Here is a 14558-nt window from a genome sequence, read left to right as displayed (position 1 = left end):
GGGGATTAAATCACGTTGAATATTTAACAATTCAGTCTTAGTCTCGTTAAATTTAACTTTCCATTTATTGGCCCATGCACTAATTTGATCAAGATCTTGATTTAATATATTGGTTCGTCTGTCTACATCTTCTAATGCAAGATACATGCTTGTGTCGTCAGCAAACAACTTAATTCCGGATTCAATATTCTTTACAATATCATTAATATAAACCAGAAATAAGAGCGGGCCTAGCACGGATCCTTGTGGAACACCGGCAGGAATCTTTTTAACATTAGACTGTGTTCCCTTAATTACAACAACTTGCTTGCGGTCTGTTAAATAATCACAGAACCATAATAATAACCGACCTCTAATGCCCACTGCTTCTAACTTGGCCAAAAGGCCCTTGTGCCACACTCTATCGAACGCTTTCGACACATAAAAAAATACAGCTTGGGTCGTAATGCCTCTGTCATGACAGGAACAAAATTCATTGTAAATCGAAATCAATTGGAATACACATGAATCATCTGGCAAAAAACCAGACTGCTGTGGAATGAGTATGTGATTTGCCTTTAAAAAATCAAAAACATGTACATAAACACATCTTTCTAACACCTTACCAACACAACTCAGTAATGATATAGGACGGTAATTATTACACAATTCTGCTGGACCTTTTTTATATACTGGAGTAACATGGGCTAGTTTCCACGAGGCAGGAAATTTTCCTTCAACTAAACTTCTATTAAATATTTTTAAAAGGGGTTCTGATACAACATCCACAGAAGCAATTAATAATCGGTTATGTATTAAATCGGGACCTGCAGCTTTCGTCTTCTTCAAATTTGTAATAACATCTTTTACTTCATTAACTGACAAGACTAAATTATTCATAAAACAATCAGAAATTTGGATTTCGGGAGGTTCATCGTCTGGATTCTCAATGGACGAATTCTGAATAAACTGATCATTAAAAATATTAGCTTTATCGTGGTTTAAATAATGTATTTGACCTTCTGAGTGGATTGGTGGAAGTTCCTCAGTTTTCATACCCTTCTTATTCATAAAGGATTTAACTAATTTCCACCATTGTTTAGTTCCGAATTTTGAAGGGTCTGAGATCTTTGTATCCAAATTGGAATAATACTCAATAATTCTTTCTCTTTTCTTTTGCGTCAATGAATTACGTGTCTGTCGATACAACAACCAATCTTCGGGTAAATCGGTTAATCTCGCTTTAGTGTGTATCTGATCGCGTGCATCAATTAAATCTAAGATGTCAGATGTTACCCACTCCTTGTCCTCCGATCGAACTGTTACAGTCTTAACCGGCATATTCTCTTTGGCAATGCTCATGAAAATCTGAGTAAAATCTTGGACATTTTCATCAAGACATTTATCAATAAAGACAGCAGACCAATCAACTTGGGAAAGTGATCCACAAAAACTTTCAATATTCATCTTATCATAATTATAAATGGTTCTTTTAAATGAGCGATTAGGAATAACTACAGTGTTTAATACTGCACATGGTACACTGTGGTCACTACACACAGGAGGAAAAACATCTACGCGCTGTATCATTTGCGGGGTTTGGGTTATTATTAAATCTAGGCAGGTACTACTTGTCTCCGTGACACGTGTTGGCAGGGTTACAAGTTGGGTAAGTTGATATAAGTTCAATAAGTTCAGGAGATGCTGGGAGGGGTTACTACCAAAATCGGAGTTAAAGTCTCCAAGGACGATAAATTTGACAAACTGGTTATTTACTCGACGAATGCTTTCGTCAACTAAGTCCCAATATTGGACCTTCGCATCAGGTGGTCGATAAAAAGAACCCACTAAAAGTCTATCTTTATGAAACTTAATTTCAGTCCAGACTGCTTCAAGTCCTGGCACGTGCAGGTCTGGACGTGGCTTACAAAACAAATATGTTTTAACATAAATGGCTACTCCCCCATGTGGGTCGTTTGGTCTGTCTAGTCTTATTGGAGGTTGAAAATTTGGGATCAGTAGTGAGGAACTGTCTTCTGTATGGGATAACCAAGTCTCAGATATGGTTAAAACGTCATGCTTTTGGACTTCAGGATGCAATAGATCAATTTTGTTTTTAATACTGCGAGCGTTGATATGGACAATGGACACTTGTTGTGGGTGACCTGGTTTTTTTTCAACATCTCCAGATAAATACAGGCGTTTCTGGGCAAATAGGCCGGAGGTGTATTCAAGGCGTGCAGAACAAAAACAAGTACATTCTTCACTGTAAAAACAGCTAACATTTTGCATCCAACGCGTCGGACTACCATCAATCTTACTCCTTGCAAATAAAAACACGAACAAGGCAAGTGTGACACGGCTCGGACATCTTAGGCACATCAAAATAAAAAATGGTAACAGGGAAGATTCGCACAAAAACTCTAACTTAAGGCCTAGAGCTACTGCCTTTACATGGAAGCAACCAATTCTAGCTCTATAAAGGATTAAATTAAGTGACATTTTCCAGCAACATCAGAAACAGTGTCGTGACGAGGAGAGTGCATTGCATGTTATCAACTGTGACTCTGGCGCTTAGTCTACATGGGAGATGGAAGCAAGAAGAAGGGAAAAGTTTGCATAGGGGTTTAAAAATACGAACAGAAGAAGCTGGACAGTTTATGTACAGACAAAAGAAGACGGGGTTGTCGTGCATTTGGGCTATAGCCGATGAGGCTCTCCATTTCATAAAAGAGTATGCATACAAGCAGTTCATAAACTGACAGGCAAAACGTACAGTCCAACTCAAGAGTAAACTCCAGCATATAATTATGTGGGACTAGATTAGGATTGGAAACACTCTATTGGACCAAGTGATTAACCTTACAATCCATGAAAACATGCACAAGACAAAAGCAAACGCAAATACATCAGCTAAACAACCGTGCAAATATAATCGACAAACAACAAAATAGTTCTTCAGTTAGTGATCTTACTAATCAAAGAGCATCTAAATCCAGTAGCTACGCGACAAACAACTTTATAAATACTCCAACTATTTCAAATAATTACAGTCTATATGATCGGTTAATGAGACAGATAGAAAACCGGACACTCATAAACAGTGTTTTCTGGAGTGCATGACTGGACGCCACTATCAGACACTGTGACAGTGCACGGGGAAATAGACTGAGGTTGTCAACAAGCGCGAGAGCTGCAAGAAAGGGTTACATAATCAACACGACCAGATGACAGTCTGATAAGCGATCAGCTAGACGACCAAGATGATTAACGCAGTCATCTAAAGAGTCAGTTGGGGGATAATCATCAAAGTGATCATACAACTTGTCGAACGAATACTGGAATAGAAAACTATGCAGTCAATCAGATAAGACATCAGGTTTGTATTCTTGTTTGTTTTTTAACTCGACAAACGCTGGTCCGGGATATGTGTTGATCTACAAGTATCCAACAGATTAAATGAATAATAGGAAATAACCAAGAAGCACGCAAGTTGATAATATTTAGGAACATGAGACTTCAAGCAGGACAAGTGCGTAACACAGTTTTGCCGGGTGCACATTTATTCAGGTGCAGCAGCACTTAATATACCTAGTGTACCCACTGTAAAAATCACTAAGTGCACGTGGAAACAAGTGGCCAGTCCACTAGCACAAGAGTTATAGGAAGGTGAAGCACAGGCACCTCATAGCGATTGAATCGAACACTAAACACTGAAAGGGGACAGCTCGCTCAAGCGTGTGAAGCGGTAGATTTTGTCTCTATGTTTGATAAATACGAGGCCGTCACGGACCCACGTGTCCTGGATCTTCTCGTCTCGCTTAAGCTGCCTGGCCTTGGCCGCGACAGAGGCCCTGCTTGCGGTGAGATCATCATTGATGAAGACCCGTGGAGAAGCTGAAGGCAGGCGAGGCCAGCCTTGGTCGCCCAGAGTCTTAGTGACGTCAGTTTTGTTCAGTCCTTTTCGCGCCTTCATCAGGCTCTGTGTTACGGCCGGAATTTCGATGTGTATGTCTGTATGTATGTCTATCTATTCCTATCAAAATTGCGCGTGCTACTCTCTGTTTACTAATAACTGTTCTTCACACACACACACACACAACACTCCAACCAGGCACAAAGACAAGAACACAGCAAAGCCCTTTGCCCCTGCACCTCTATTAAAGTATTCAATCACAACATAAACATATTATTCTACATCCATTCTACAGATCACTTTCGCTCAACATGAAAGTCCTATTTCTGTCAACATACAGAAATCAAACATGACAAAATTACATACATGTTATTATGTCATGCAATATACAGTTCTCGTGCACACACGTATAATACTTGAGGCTTTGTTCCGTGAAAGCCCGTCTGTCTCAAAACACACGAAGACACTGTCTCAAACAATTCTTCTGTTACTATTCAGTTCTGTTATACACAGATAACAAACCCCACGACGCTCGACGTCTCGTGGTTATTCACTCGGGAAACGTATCTGTGCAGCTATCACGCTGGTTAAATTCTCTCAGTCGTACTCACAGTATACAGTGGCACACACTGCTTCACCCCACCCACACAACTGTCTCGTGTGGTGGAATGGGACGGGGTTCCCGTTACGCAGCGCTTCACGCTGTCTTTCCCTCCAGCGTCTCCACAGCCCTCGGCTGGAGCATGAGGGCAGAACCTCCCGTCTCGTTCCCGCTTCCGCGACTGCTCTCAGCCCGGGATATCTCCGGAACCCACTCGGCCCGGGGTGCTAAAAAACACAAGTTTAAACTACCATAAGTCTCCATACTTGAATAAACTTTTATAACGTTCTTTATCACTACCGTCAACTATCTTATGCGGTTACAGTATATACACCCGCTAACTCATAAGCGAATTCATTTCCGAAAAACATGTAAACATTCCATTTTCCACAATGGCTGACAACCGCGCACGTTTTTCAGTTAATTCACACATGACTCTCCCGGTCATTTCTCAAGTCAATATTTCCGAGCAAAATAATATCTCCGAGTAAAATATCAATTCAATAAATACCTGTAAACACAGCAGCTGAATCTACTGATTCAGTAACCGCGACACGAGTCTCCAAAGGACCTCTAGCGCCCGGTGAGCAACTTTACAACTGGGAGACACGTCTGCTCCTGTCGACAGTCTGCAAAGCTCTGAGCCTGTATTATCTTTACAGCGCCCCCTCGGTCTATACTCTGCTCTGATTGGTCACCGACACTACTGCAATGCGTCAGTGACGTCACTGTACGGTGTCCACTCAAAGTTCGTGGCCCATAAATTCTGTACACCTGAGTCACATAATTCCAATATACACTATGTGCAAATCCGTTTGTCACATTACCCCCTCCTCCCAGAAAAAAATGACCGACCGAGGTTATTTTTTCTTAAGGATTATATGCAAAAGAGGGTAACTACTTTACTGAACTGCAATCTTCATACCAGTTTCCTCTAGGGAACATACTGGTCATGATTTGAACGTGACAACAAATCGGCAAACACGTTCCGTGTTCCCGGTATCGGTTCAACTGTGAACCTGTACTCTTGCAACGAGAGTGACCAACGCAAAACTCTTGCGTTCTTGAAACGACACGTTTGAATGTACGCCAGTGGTTTGTGATCTGTCTGCAAGACGAAGACCACTCCCCATAGGAACTTGGAGAACTTTGCAACAGCCCACACAATTGCCAGACATTCCCTTTCAATCGTGCTGTATCTGGTTTCCCGTGGCAACAACTTCTTGCTCGCAAAGGCAACTGGGTGAAGTGTACCTTCAAAGTCCTGCATCAAAGTCGCGCCCAAACCAACTCCACTGGCATCAGTCCGGAGAACAAAAGACTGGTCCAGTTTTGGCAATTGTAAAACTGGGAACTCAGAAAAGATCTGCTTCATACGTGCTAAAGCAGTTTCACATGCAGGCGTCCACTGGATGGTTCGACCACTCGAATCTTTGACGAGATCTGAGATCGGTGCTGTGAGAGTTGCGAATCCCGCCACATACCTCCGATAGAAGCTCAACAATCCCAACAGAGATCGAACCTGCTTCTTGGTGGTAGGAGTAGGAATCGCCAGAATCTTCTGGATCTTCTCCTCCTGTGGACGAAGCATTCCCTCTCCCACAACATGACCTAAGAACTCCAGACTACGACAACCTGTCGAAATCTTGGACGGTTTTGCAGTGAGGTTGAACTGTGACAGTTTCTGTAGAACCCCCCGTACATGCTTTAGATGGGCAGAAAATGAGCAACTGTGTACCAGAATGTCATCAAAGAAGTTCATGCTGGAGACTTCCTGAAGCGTCAACATTCGCATCATACGAGCGAACACAGCTGGAGCCGAAACAAGGCCAAAAGGCATCCTGATCCATTGGTACAAACCCATGTGCGTAGCAAACGCTGTTTTATGCCTGTCAACGGGGTTTACAACAATCTGCCAGTACCCCTTTGTGAGATCAATGCGAGTGAAGTAAGAACACTGAGCAAGCCTCGTAAAGAGCTCATCAACATCTGGGATTGGTTCTGCGTCAAACACAGTTACCTTGTTCAAAGCTCTGTAGTCAATGCAAAATCGACAAGCACCATCTTTGTTTTTTACCAAAACAACTGGAGCTGAGTATGCAGATTTGGACTTTTCAATCACTCCTAAGTCAATCATAGTCTGCAATTCTCTTTCAACCACTTCCTTCGAAGAGAATGGTAAATCATATGCACGTCGTCGTACTGGCACATCAGTGGTCAAATCCACATCAAGAAAAAGATCTCCATTGAACGAACCTGGCCAAGTTGTCAAAATCTGAGCAAACTCAGAAAATACCTCATGCAGACTCGATTTCTGCATCTCTGAGAGACCTTTGTCAAAGTCTATAGACGATATGTCTTCATCTTTCATGGAAGACGACATGGGAGCCGGCAAGGTAGGTAACGAAGTAAAATCATCTTCTTCTTGTACCACAGCAATGGTATCACCTACAATCAATGGAGGTTTCTCCGGTCCGTAGACTGGTAGAACAGTCTTCTTTGCTTTTTCAGGGAACTTATCAGAGACTGTCTCACCCCTGAAAGTCGTGATAGTGTTCCAAGAAACACACTTGCCCCCTGACACTGACGTATCACACTCTTGCTTTGTCTCAACAGCACTCATGCCTCGTCGCACATACTGTTTCAACATGTTTGCGTGAAAGATCTTTGAGCGACCTCTCACCAGGATCTTGTAATCGGGATGCAAGCATTCCTGAACTTGGTATGGACCAGACCATGTCATCAATAGTTTGTTGGTATTAGTAGGCAGTAAGACTAACACCTCGTCACCAACATCAAAAGTGCGCTGCCTCGCACGTTGATCAAAGTATTTCTTCCCTCTTTTGGAAGATTCTGCTGAGTTTTGTTTTGCTAACTCACACGTTTCTGCAATGATGTTCTTTAGTTCAAACAGATATGCGTAGATGGGTTTTGCCTGAGCATCTTCAGCATTTGGACCCTGAGTCCACGAATCTGCTATCAAAGAAATGGGACCTTTGGGCGAGCGACCAAACATAAGCTCAAAAGGGCTAAATCCTGTACTCTCAGATGGAAGCTCTCTGCATGCGAACAATAACGCTGGCAAATAGCGATGCCATGCCTTCGGCTGCGTATGGACAACTTTCCGCAACATCGCTTTCAGAGTTCCATGAAATCTTTCTACAGTCCCATTCGCCTGTGGATGATATGGCGAAGTTCGCACAGCATGCGTACCGCACAACGCATGGAACTGTTTCATGAGTTCAGAGTTGAACTGCGAACCCTGATCAGACAAAATCTCTTTTGGAAAACCCAACCTTGCGAAGATGGACAGAAGAGCTTCAGCCACAGCTACTGACGTGATTTCCTTCATAGGAACAGCCTCCGGAAATCTTGTAGCCAAATCAATCAAGGTTAGAATGTATCTATGGCCTTCTTCAGAAGGTGGAGAAAGTGGACCCACAAGGTCAATGGCAACTCTCTCAAACGGAGTTGATATCTGTGGCATGGCCACCAGTGGGACAGGGTACACCTTCCCTTTCGACACTGTCTTCTGACAAATATCACAACTTTTCACATACCTAGCTACGTCAGCCGAAACACCTGGCCAGAAAAACTTGGCAAGAATTCTCGTCAACGTTCTCCGAATGCCACAATGTCCCGCCAGTAACTGGTCATGTGCAGTCACCATCACAGACGAACGCAAGTTCTCTGGAACCACCACCTGACAAAAAACTTTGTCTTTAGCTTGGTATTGCCTGTACAAAACACCATTTTCTTTGTAGAAAGAATATGTCGCCGTTCCTACTGACTTCAATTCTCCACTCACTGCAAGTGAGAAACAACCCTTTAGACTGCCATCTTCATTCTGGAACCGAATGAGTTCATCACGTGACACAGCCAAATCGTCAATTACCTCTACCAAAGGTTTCTGAGGGAGATCTCGTCTCTTTGCTTGCGCTCGAGTAGTCACAGCTGCGACCCTCTCAGGAGAACACTCTGTCACCTTTTCCGAAATCCCCGGAATGTTCCCTATGATCAAGTCTGCGACAGGATCCTCCAGAACACAGCAAAGCAACTCTCCTGAATAGTAAGAGGACTGAACCATCACTTTCGCTTGGCGATATGTATGTATCTCTCCGCCAAACGTCTTACAGGCGACGCTTCCACCCACAAACTGGTCCTCTGTCACCAACCGACTGCGTACTCCACAAATCGTAGCGCCCGTGTCACGGAGTACTGAACACGCAACGTTGTTGACACAACCGTGATCAAGATTCAGACGTCCTACAGCCTGAGTAACCGAATAACCAACGTCTGCGACAACAGCATTTCCTGACTGTTTGTTTGCCAAAAATTTAGCCGTTGGACACTCTCTCTTGTCATGGCCATCAATCCCACAAATCAAACACGGGTTCTGAGGGTGTGTCCGTAGGGGACACTGAGTTGCCCAATGTCCTTTTCCATGACACAACAGACAAGTATCTCCGCTCCGGGAAATACCACCTCTGCGACTACCAGTACGATTGCGTCTACTCCCACGAGGATAGTATGTATTACCTTGTGACTGTGCCTGAGCATCGGACGTACCTCTGCCATAGCTCCAGTTACCTTGTCTACGACCCGCAAAACTGGAACCATACCTCTGAGACTGCGGACTACCTCTCCGATTATTGCTTTGTGAAAAAGCAGCTGCAGCGTACTCTTCGTGACTACACGAACCTGCAGAAAAAATGGTGGGCCCAGACTTTCGTGACAAGTTTTTTCCAGGTCTCGCTAAGCGATAGCTCTCGGCAGCTTTGACCATTTCATCCAAAGTAACTAAACCTCGTTCCCGAATGAAAGTAGCTAAGTCAGCTGAAATGCTTTCAAGGAATTGTTCTCCCAGAAACAAGTTCACTAAACCCTCAACATCTGTGGTTATGTCAGATAGCGCAACCCAACGATCAAACAGTCGTCGTAACTCAATCCCAAAAGTTTGGAACGGTTCCTTTTCACTTGGACGGATATTACGGAGTTTTTGCCTGAATGTCTCAGACGTGCACTGAAATTTCTTCAGCAAGTTTTCTTTCAAACATTGGTATGTTAGTTCACCAGCAGCAGCAAGGCTATGGTATAGGTTTAATGCATTGCCCTCTAAAAGAGCAGACAAGTACGTGATCCACCTTGTCTCTTCCCATCCCAGAGATTTTGCATGAGTTTCAAATCGGAACAAGTATGAGTCTATATCATCTTGCTGTTCCCTGAATGCAGGGAGCCTGGGGTAAACAGGGCGAGCACCAATATTAGTGTGAGAATCCCGACCATTTTGCGGTCCACGCGACCCAGCACTAATTTCAGCCTGCCTAATCTCAAGCTCTCTTTGCTTTAACTGGTGTTCTCTCTCTTTGTCTCTTTCTTCCCGGTCCAATTCTTTTTGTCTTCGACTTTCTTCCATTTCCAATTCTTTTTGTCTTCGACTTTCTTCAATTTGTGCATCTTCCCTTTCTTTTTGTCTATCTGATTCTTTTTGTCTTTCTTCCCTTTCTTTTTCTTTTTGTCTTTCTTCCATTTCTAATGCTTTTTGTCTTTCTTCCCTTTCTTTTTGCTTCTCATCTTTTTCTCGTTTTCTCTCCAAACGATCAAAACTCTCTTTCACGTATTTCTCGCGTTTATCTGCAGCCAGACCCAAAGTCTCTGCCTGTTTAACGAACTTTTCAAACAACGCATCATAATCATCTTCGCTCTCCATTGTGTAAGTTTTGAACTTTCAAAATCACACCAAAATATGTCCAAGTTTAGAGAAAAGTTTTGAAAAAGTTTCAAAGATTAATGCAAGTTCAAGTAATCTACTTGAAAACTGTCAAGTACCATAAAAAAATCTGGCACCCGATACAATAGTCAACACAAGACTATATCCAAACACGTTTTGGCGTAAATTTCACGCAAAAATATCCAACAGTTTTAATGAAAGTCAAATATTCAGTCAATGAAGTCAAAACGAATCTTCAAACATATATACAAGTACAACCAAAACAACAACCCCAAACCACAAATAGGAGGAAAAATTCAAGGTCAAAATTACAACACAAGTAAAGACTTAAAACTAATCAACAAACTAAGTACTAAATCAGAAAATCAAAGCCAAAATAAGTGAAGTCCAACTTAATAAAACGCAGTTGGAAGCAAAATAAAACGAAGTTCCAACAAAAAATTTATGAAGTGAAACACTCCCTATTAAACTTAAACTAATTTAAAGTTGTAAATAGTAGCTTACAATAACTGTATACACTACTAATAAGATTAACTTAATTTAGATCAACAAGACAACAAAAAATGTAGATGGAGGCAAATAAAACAAATTCCAAAAAAAAAATATTAAAGTGACACAATCACCAAACAGCAGACTAAATTAAACCAACAAAAAAAATTCAAAGTACTCAATCTACTACCATAACAAATAACAAATCAAAAGTAAACTAAAACTTAAATCTAATTAAAGTCTATATCAAAATACCACAACTAATTACCTTAATTATTTACAACAAATCAACAAAAGCAATGCCACAAAATCAATAAACCTAATTAATCACACAAAATAAAAAATTCCAAGATCAAAATAGAAAATTTCAAAGTCAAAAAGAACAAAAATTAACCACAGTTAAACAACTTTACAAAGGCAAAGGGCAATAAACAACAGATAGATCCCTATTCCAAAGCAGAAAGAAGAAAAAAAATGTTCTAAATATTTTACAAAATTGAAAGCACAGAAAAGAGCAAGGAAAGAGAAATGACAGACCCCACAGGAAGAAAAATGAAGCTAATCCCTCAGTGCTTAGAACTATACAATAAGCACTACCGTAAAACTGGAGACGGTAACAAAACAACACAAGACATGAAAGTCACAACTAATCAATCTGAAAAATCTCTGCGTGACCTACTGCCAAAAAGTTCTAAAAATCCAACACAGGGGACAAAATTAAATTTAGCAAAGCAGGCCGGAATGTTACGGCCGGAATTTCGATGTGTATGTCTGTATGTATGTCTATCTATTCCTATCAAAATTGCGCGTGCTACTCTCTGTTTACTAATAACTGTTCTTCACACACACACACACACAACACTCCAACCAGGCACAAAGACAAGAACACAGCAAAGCCCTTTGCCCCTGCACCTCTATTAAAGTATTCAATCACAACATAAACATATTATTCTACATCCATTCTACAGATCACTTTCGCTCAACATGAAAGTCCTATTTCTGTCAACATACAGAAATCAAACATGACAAAATTACATACATGTTATTATGTCATGCAATATACAGTTCTCGTGCACACACGTATAATACTTGAGGCTTTGTTCCGTGAAAGCCCGTCTGTCTCAAAACACACGAAGACACTGTCTCAAACAATTCTTCTGTTACTATTCAGTTCTGTTATACACAGATAACAAACCCCACGACGCTCGACGTCTCGTGGTTATTCACTCGGGAAACGTATCTGTGCAGCTATCACGCTGGTTAAATTCTCTCAGTCGTACTCACAGTATACAGTGGCACACACTGCTTCACCCCACCCACACAACTGTCTCGTGTGGTGGAATGGGACGGGGTTCCCGTTACGCAGCGCTTCACGCTGTCTTTCCCTCCAGCGTCTCCACAGCCCTCGGCTGGAGCATGAGGGCAGAACCTCCCGTCTCGTTCCCGCTTCCGCGACTGCTCTCAGCCCGGGATATCTCCGGAACCCACTCGGCCCGGGGTGCTAAAAAACACAAGTTTAAACTACCATAAGTCTCCATACTTGAATAAACTTTTATAACGTTCTTTATCACTACCGTCAACTATCTTATGCGGTTACAGTATATACACCCGCTAACTCATAAGCGAATTCATTTCCGAAAAACATGTAAACATTCCATTTTCCACAATGGCTGACAACCGCGCACGTTTTTCAGTTAATTCACACATGACTCTCCCGGTCATTTCTCAAGTCAATATTTCCGAGCAAAATAATATCTCCGAGTAAAATATCAATTCAATAAATACCTGTAAACACAGCAGCTGAATCTACTGATTCAGTAACCGCGACACGAGTCTCCAAAGGACCTCTAGCGCCCGGTGAGCAACTTTACAACTGGGAGACACGTCTGCTCCTGTCGACAGTCTGCAAAGCTCTGAGCCTGTATTATCTTTACAGCGCCCCCTCGGTCTATACTCTGCTCTGATTGGTCACCGACACTACTGCAATGCGTCAGTGACGTCACTGTACGGTGTCCACTCAAAGTTCGTGGCCCATAAATTCTGTACACCTGAGTCACATAATTCCAATATACACTATGTGCAAATCCGTTTGTCACATTCTGCTTGGCTCTGTAGGTGCTGAATTTGACGATGATTGAGCGAGGTCGTTGATTCGGCCCCTCTGTTGGTTTGCCTACACGGTGGCTCCTGCCAATGTCACTTACGGTAAGTTGCACACCCACACTTTCTGCAAGTTTGATGACAATGTTGTCGGTATTTTCATTGAGCCGCTCCGGCACAGGGCCAATGCGGACGGAGTTGCAACGAGTGTATTGTTCGAGGTTGTCAAGCTTGTCGTGTAGCTCTTTTATCTCGCCGTCTTTCTTCGCGACAGTTTGTTTAAGGGACATGATTTCCCCTTTTAGCTGGTCCACTACATGAGCACCCACGGCTCGCGCGATCATGTCCACCACCGACGGCTCAGCCAGAACATCACGAAGTTGCTGCTTCATCGTAAGCTCCCGAGGGGGTTTGAGTGGGTTAGAGCTCGTTGGCGATTTCGGGTTAGCTACTGCTGCTGGTGGGCTGTTGCCTTTGTTTACAGAATCGATCATGGTGCTTGACAAAATCTCTGCGCTTATGATCGTAGCTTCAGGATCAGACTCGGATACAATGCTATCATCGGCTGAGACGCACTGCCTCTTCCAGGTTTCGTCAATGTCCGATAAAGGAGACGTTGGGGGACGCTTGGTCCCGTCGCGCGACATGGGGAATTACGAAAAGGAATTATAGCTGTCAGGCGCCTGTAGTTTGAGACTTCGGGTGTTGATCCGACACAGTCACGCACACCAACTATATGTACGCGTGAAGTTCGTGGAGTTCGTGGCAGTTTAACAGCAAACAGACTCAATGGTGCATGACGACATGAAAATAGACCGGTCAGATACTAGGTCACGGATCATATCAGATATAAACCGTCAAAGTTCACACGAAGCATAAGTCTCAATAAAACCATACCTTGTCATTCCGGATCACGAGCATGTTATACACTGTATTGTTCACTCATATGTAGACACACTTATTTCCTCACTTGGCTGTTAACGAATACGTAGGAGAGTCCTCAAACCAGCCGTCAGTCGTCCGCCATCTTTCTCTCTCTCTCTCAACGATTGTTTGATTGCTTCCAGCAAGACTGGCACGACAGCATCATGAACTCGGAGCGATTTGAATTTTATTCGCTCTTTAAACAAGAAATTCGCGCTGAAGTGTATATAGACCATATTCAGCTCCGCTGTTTTCGAGATGCATACATACAATTTCGATTTGGTATTTCACCCATAAACACTCATAAATGTCGCTATCGAACTGACGTTGTACCGGGCCTTTTGATTTGCCCTGTATGCAGAGAGGACGTGGAAGACGAGAAACATGTATTGTTTGTATGCAAAGGATATTGTGATTATAGACTTGATGTCAAAATACTAAGAGAAAAAAACCAGAGTGAAGATGCGAACAGTATTAGACGTGTTATGTCTGTAGATAAAGGAGATTCAGTGGTGCATGTGGCCAGATTCTTATATCGTGTTTTTCAAAAAAGAAAAAGTTTTTTGGACTAGTTACCCAATGTGGAACAGGTGAACGAGACGGCGATGTGTTATACATAGTTTGTGCCGTTGAATGTTAGAGCAGGTTTGATTGCAAATAATGTATGCTGGTGTAGTACACCTGTGTTGATGTTGTACCTATTCAAATTGTTGATTTATGCGCTGGAAATGTTTGTAGGTTAGAAAGAGAGAGAAAGAGAGAGAGAGAGAGTCTGTGCCGTGGAACGATAGAACATGATTGAAAGCCGATAATGTATG

The 14558-nt window shown here is 42.4% G+C and overlaps 2 protein-coding genes and 1 long non-coding RNA gene across 3 annotated transcripts in view; 1 reads left to right on the top strand and 2 right to left on the bottom strand.

Moving 5' to 3' along the window:
• Positions 1-14558, top strand: part of LOC138978185 (uncharacterized) — a 73302-nt gene that overhangs the window by 36360 nt on the left and 22384 nt on the right. The gene's annotated exons all lie outside the window — the stretch shown is intronic.
• LOC138978186 (uncharacterized) overlaps positions 1-14558 on the bottom strand; it is a 96390-nt gene that overhangs the window by 71352 nt on the left and 10480 nt on the right. The gene's annotated exons all lie outside the window — the stretch shown is intronic.
• On the bottom strand, positions 11612-12809 carry LOC138978182 (uncharacterized). Its single transcript, XR_011459599.1, has 2 exons — positions 12502-12809; positions 11612-12217 (listed from the first exon to the last, which is right to left on the bottom strand). It is a non-coding gene; the product is annotated as an uncharacterized lncRNA (long non-coding RNA).

This window comes from Littorina saxatilis, linkage group LG10, assembly GCF_037325665.1.
Source record: "Littorina saxatilis isolate snail1 linkage group LG10, US_GU_Lsax_2.0, whole genome shotgun sequence".
NCBI lineage: Eukaryota > Metazoa > Mollusca > Gastropoda > Littorinimorpha > Littorinidae > Littorina > Littorina saxatilis.
Note: the sequence above shows the minus strand (reverse complement) of the source record. Positions and strands in the feature narration are given on the sequence as shown.